The sequence below is a fragment of the Rhinoraja longicauda genome, chromosome 4 (genome assembly GCF_053455715.1).
Source record: "Rhinoraja longicauda isolate Sanriku21f chromosome 4, sRhiLon1.1, whole genome shotgun sequence".
Lineage (NCBI taxonomy): Eukaryota > Metazoa > Chordata > Chondrichthyes > Rajiformes > Arhynchobatidae > Rhinoraja > Rhinoraja longicauda.
This window is the reverse complement of record NC_135956.1, coordinates 91,232,502-91,238,501: the sequence shown is the minus strand read 5'-3', so window position 1 is coordinate 91,238,501 and position 6,000 is coordinate 91,232,502. Positions and strand designations below refer to the sequence as shown.

Sequence of the window (6,000 nt, the reverse complement as noted above, 5' to 3'; positions counted from 1 at the left end):
CCGCTGAGTTACTCCAGCACTCTGTGAAACGTCACCTATCCATGTTCTCCACAGATGCTGCCTGACCCGCTGAGTTACTCCAGGACTCTGTGAAACATAGAAACATAGAAAATAGGTGCAGTAGGAGGCCATTCGGCCCTTTGAGCCTGCACCGCCATTCAATATGATCATGGCTGATCATCCAACTCAGTATCCTGTACCTGCCTTCTCTCCATACCCCCTGATCCATTTAGCCACAAGGGCCACATCTAACTCCCTCTTAAATATAGCCAATGAACTGGCCTCAACTACCCTCTGTGGCAGAATTCCACAGATTCACCACTCTCTGTGTGAAAAAAAACTTTCTCATCTCGGTCCTAAAAGACTTCCCCCTTATCCTTAAACTGTGACCCCTTGTTCTGGATTTCCCCAACATCGGGAACAATCTTCCCGCATCTAGCCTGTCCAACCCCTTAAGTATTTTGTAACGTCACCTATCCATGTTCTCCACAGATGCTGCCTGACCCGCTGAGTTACTCCAGCACTCTGTGAAACGTCACCTATCCATGTTCTCCACAGATGCTGCCTGACCCGCTGAGTTACTCCAGCACTCTGTGGTTCCTATGAAACCTCTGCCCCCCACAGCTGAATCCACCAAGCTGCTGTATATCAGCGTGGCTGATTCTGCTCCCAAGGTTACCGGGCGGAGAGGGAGGTGGTGAGGGTGGGAAGGTGTACCGGGCATTGCTATGGTTACTTGGAATTTATGCAAAGCACTATGTGTGAGAGAGGAGTGGTTTGCTCGATGGGCTGCACTTCCTCATCGAGGCGGTCTGCACCAGAGGGGGGAAGCTCTCGTATCTGAATTCACACCCCCTCGCTCCGGCAAGCCCGAGGCATCAACACACCAACAAACAGCAGCACAGCCAGCTTCACCTCAGCCGAAGGTAAGACAGCAGAACTCTCAACTCACGTCGCCTGCAGAAATAAACCCGTCCTTCTCTCCACAGCTCACAACTTTCCTGCCACAACTTTTTTTTCTTTTGCTGCAATTTCCAAAAGACTGAGCGACTGGTTTTTTTATTATTTCAGTGGAAACTTAACTTCGTTTGGCAGATGTTAGATTGAGGAGAATTCGGCGCAGCGGTGGGGGCAGGTGGCAGTCCCGGCGTGTTTTGACAAGCGCTGTGGTGATCTCCAGAGCCCTGCCTTGCAGTTCCTCGGGAGTTGTCTCCCAGAGAGCAAAGCCCTGAGCTCAGCTGCTGAGCTGCTGAATCAGCCCCTGCGTTTGGTTCTGCTTCCCCCACTTCTCCCCTGAAATAGTCAAGCGGAGATCGCCGTGGTTTGTTGCAAATTAAATCAGTGCCAACTCACTGGAGTTTAGAAGGACGAGAGGGGATCTTACAGAGACATATACAATTATAAAAGGACTGGACAAGCTGGATGCAGGAAAAATGTTCCCAATGTTGGGGGAGTCCAGAACCAGGGGCCGCAAAGTCTAAGAATAAAGGGGAGGCCATTTAAAACTGAGGTGAGACGAAACCTTTTTCACCCAGAGAGTTGTGAATTTGTGGAATTCTCTGCCACAGAAGGCAGTGGAGGCCAATTCACTGGATGAATTTAAAAGAGAGTTAGATAGAGCTCTAGGGGCTAGTGGAATTAAGGGATATGGGGAGAAGGCAGGTACGGGTTGCTGATTGTGGATGATCAGCCATGTTCACAATGAATGGTGGTGCTGGCTCAAAGGGCCAAATGGCCTCCTCCTGCACCTATTTTCTATGTTTCTCTGTTTCATGTACAGTCTTTCCGCTGACTGGCTAGCACGCAACAAAAGCTTTTCACTGTACCTCGGTACAATAAACTAAAGCTGAACTGAACTACAGACACAAAATGCTGGAGTAACTCAGCGGGACAGGCAGCATCTCTGGAGAGAGGGACTGGGTGACGTTTTGGGTGGAGACCCTTCTTCAGACTGAGAGTCAGGGGAGAGGGAGACACAGAGATATGGAAGGGTAAGGTGTGAAAACAGAAAGAACAAAAAGGGGATGAAGTTCAAGGATAATGTAGGATAAATTATTGTTAGCTGAGGGCAAGATGACAATGAGGTGTACAATGATAAAATGTAACTGTAGGTGACTAGAAAGAGCAGGGGTTGGTGAAAATAAGTTTAGTTTAGAGATACAGCGCGGAAACAGGCCCTTCGGCCCACCGAGTCTTATCGAAACGTATAAGATTATTAAGGGGTTGGACACGTTAGAGGCAGGAAACATGTTCCCATTGTTGGGGGAGTCCAGAACCAGGGGCCACAGTTTAAGAATAAGGGGTAAGGCCATTTAGAACTGAGATGAGGAAAAACTGTTTCAGTCAGAGAGTTGTAAATCTGTGGAATTCTCTGCATCAGAAGGCAGTGGAGGCCAATTCTCTGAATGCATTCAAGAGAGAGCTAGATAGAGCTCTTAAGGATAGCGGAGTCAGGGGGTATGGGGAGAAGGCAGGAACGGGGTACTGATTGAGAATGATCAGCCATGATCACATTGAATGGTGGTGCTGGCTCGAAGGGCCGAATGGCCTCCTCCTGCCCCTATTGCCTATTGTCTATTGAGTCCACACCGACCAGCGATCCCCGCACACTAACACTATCCTACACACACTAGGGACAATTTACACTTACACCAAGCCAATTAACCTACAATCCCACAAGTCTTTGGAGTGTGGGAGGAAACTCACGCAGGTCACGGGGAGAACGTACAAACTCCGTACAGACAGCACCCGTGGTCGGGATCGAACCTCGGTCTCTGGAACTGCAAAGCAGCAACTCTACCGCTACGCCACCGTGCCATTCATAACTGGTTATGGAGCAGAATTAGGGCCATTCGGCCCATCGAGTCTACTCCGCCATTCAATCATGGCTGATCTATCTCTCCCTCCTAACCCCATTCTCCTGCCTTCTCCCCATAACCCCAGACACCCGCACTGATCAAGAATCTGTCTATCTCTGCTTTAAGAGTATCCACTGAAACATGGGTGGTGTATCTATGTTAATATCCATGTTAAATGTAACTCTCTCCACAATCCATGGAAATCAGGGCTTGTGTTCAGTTATGTGACCTTTTTTGTATGAAATATGCAGACCTCAAATGGAGACATTATTCATCACAGAGGCAAGAATGTGAACAGCCCACAGTGAGAGAGTCGCGTGTGTGTGTGTGTTTTGATTATCATCTAAGATCATAAGTCATAGGAGCAGAATTAGGCCATTCGGCCCATCGAGTCGGCTCCGCCATTCAATCACGGCTGATCTATCTCTCCCTCCCAAACCCCATTCTCCTGCCTTCTCCCCATAACCCCTGACACCCGTATTAAAAATATCCACTGACTTGGCCTCCGCTGCCATCTGTGGCAATGATTTCCACAGATTCACCATCTTCTGGCTAAAGATATTCCTCCTCATCTTCTTTCTAAAGGAACGTCCTTTAATTCTGAGGCCGTGACCTCTGGTCCTAGACTCTCCCACTAGTGGAAACATCCTCTCCACATCCACTCTATCCAGGCCTTCACTGCTGCCTGTCCCGCTGAGTTACTCCAGCATTTTCTGCCTGTCTTCAGTTTAAACCAGCATCTGCAGTTCCTCACTACAACTCCACGCTGCATCTCTCTCTTTCTTTAAACGCCAACATTATTAGGATCCACTTAACGTATAGGAAGGAACTGCAGATGCTGATTTAAACCAAAGATAGGCACAGAGTGCTGGAGTAACTCAGCGGGTCAGGCAGCATCTGTGGAGAACATGGATAGGTGACGTTTCACAGAGTGCTGGAGTAACTCAGCGGGTCAGGCAGCATCTGTGGAGAGCATGGATAGGTGACGTTTCACAGAGTGCTGGAGTAACTCAGTGGGTCAGGCAGCATCTGTGGAGAACATGGATAGGTGACGTTTCACAGAGTGCTGGAGTGACTCAGTGGGTCAGGCAGCATCTGTGGAGAGAAGGAATGGGTGACGTTTGTGTCTATCTTCGTTATTAGGATCCATTCAGCAACAAATACCACAAATAAGCATATTACGCATTCTTTCCCACAGTTCCAGCAACCAGTGTGCAATCACTCAGAACAACTTCTCTTTTTTTTACCGTTTGCAAAAGACTGTGGCGCAGCGGTAGAGTTGCCGCCTTACAGCGAATGCAGCGCCGGAGACCCGGGTTTGATCCCTACCACGGGCGCTGTCTGTACGGAGTTTGTACGTTCTCCCCGTGACCTGCATTGAGTTTTCTCCGAGCTCTTCGGTTTCCTCCCACACTCCAAAGACGTACAGGTTTGTGGGTTAATTGGCTTGGTATAAGTGTAAATTGCCCCTAGCGTGTGCAGGATAGTGTTAGTGTACGGGGATCACTGGTCGGTACAGACTCGGTGGGCCGAAGGGCCTGTTTATGCATTGCATTGCATCACTAAACTAAACTAAACTAAACTAAACAGGTCCTTCAGCCCACAATGTTCATGCTGGACGTATTGCCAAGATCATCTCTTATCTACCTGCATGTGATCCATCGATATACTAAAACTCTCGTTTGTTTGTTCCTGAACTACAGCCAAAACGGTACACGATAGCGTGACAATGTTAGGCCCACCTTACTCACCGTCGTCCCTTTGGTGCTAATGGAAGAAGTTTAATTGAAATCGGTGTTATATTTTTAAAGTTATTCACAATTTAAAGTTTAAATCTATCTCCTAGGGAGGGAGGGGGGAAGGGGTGGAAGGAGGGGGAGGGGGGAGGAGGGAGGATTAGGGGAGTTGAGAGGGATGGAGTTTGGGGGGGAGAGGAGGGAGGGGGCCTATACAAAAGCCTCTTAAACACAATCATTTCTGCCTCCACCATAGAGGTGCCAACTGTCCTGTATTAGCCGGGACATCCCGTATATTGGGCTCAATTGGTTTGTCCCGTACGGGACCGCCCTTGTCCCGTATTAGGCCCGGGGGCACTGTAGGCCCGGACACTGTAGGCCCGGACACTGTAGGCCCAAAAAAGTGTCGGCCCGGACACTGTAGGCCCGGACACTGTAGGCCCGGACACTCTAGGCCCGGACACTGTAGGCCCGGACACTGTAGGCCCGGACACTGTAGGCCCGGACACTTTAGGCCCGGACACTGTAGGCCCGGACAGTGTAGGCCCGGACACTGTAGGCCCGGAGGCCCGGGCGCCACCTGCTGGAGGTTGCATTGCAACCCGCCTCCCGGCCTGGGTGGCTGCCATTGGTGGAGCGGGAGCACGTGGCCGCTGGCTGGGTGAGGTCACGTGGGACGCGGGGCGGTGACGTCACCTTTTGTCCCTTATTTAGGAGTGAGAAAGTTGGCAACCCTGCTCCAACATCACCCGTGGCAGTGCGTTCCAGGCACCCACCACCCTCTGTGGGTGCCTGGAACCAGGGGGCGCACAGTCTAAGAATAAAGGGGAGGCCATTTAAAACTGAGGTGAGAAGAAACTTTTTTCACCCAGAGAGTTGTGAATTTGTGGAATTCTCTGCCACAGAGGGCAGTGGAGGCCAATTCACTGGATGAATTTAAAAGAGAGTTAGATAGAGCTCTAGGGGCTAGTGGAATCAAGGGATATGGGGAGAAAGCAGGCACGGGTTACTGATTGTGGATGATCAGCCATGATCACAATGAATGGTGGTGCTGGCTCGAAGGGCCAAATGGCCTCCTCCTGCACCTGTGTTCTATGTTTCTATGTTTAAACTGAAACTCAAATCTCATTTCCCAATTTGTCCTTTTCGAGATACCTGATAAAAGCTTAATGCCATGCCCCTTGTAATAGTTGTTTGGAGAAACACAATATCGTTCTCAGTCATCACTTTATCTGCTGTCACTAATGTTTCATGTACTCAGATAGAATGTATTTCAATTTAACTTTTACCCATTTTTCCTTGAATTTGACGTTGTTTACTGATGAATCATTCCCTTGCCTTCCTGTCTCACTCTGGTTATTGTGATCTTGGCTGCATTATAGCTCCACTCTTTCTTTTTGGTTAGG

General features: G+C 49.3%; 1 protein-coding gene across 1 annotated transcript in view; it reads left to right on the top strand.

Annotated features, from left to right (window-relative positions):
* The first annotated feature begins 876 nt into the window (after positions 1-876).
* Positions 877-6,000, top strand: part of LOC144592973 (ALS2 C-terminal-like protein) — a 73,322-nt gene continuing 68,198 nt past the window's right edge. The window contains exon 1 of the mRNA XM_078398376.1: positions 877-926. The gene's annotated coding sequence lies outside the window, so the exon portion shown is untranslated. The remainder of the gene's footprint in view (positions 927-6,000) is intronic.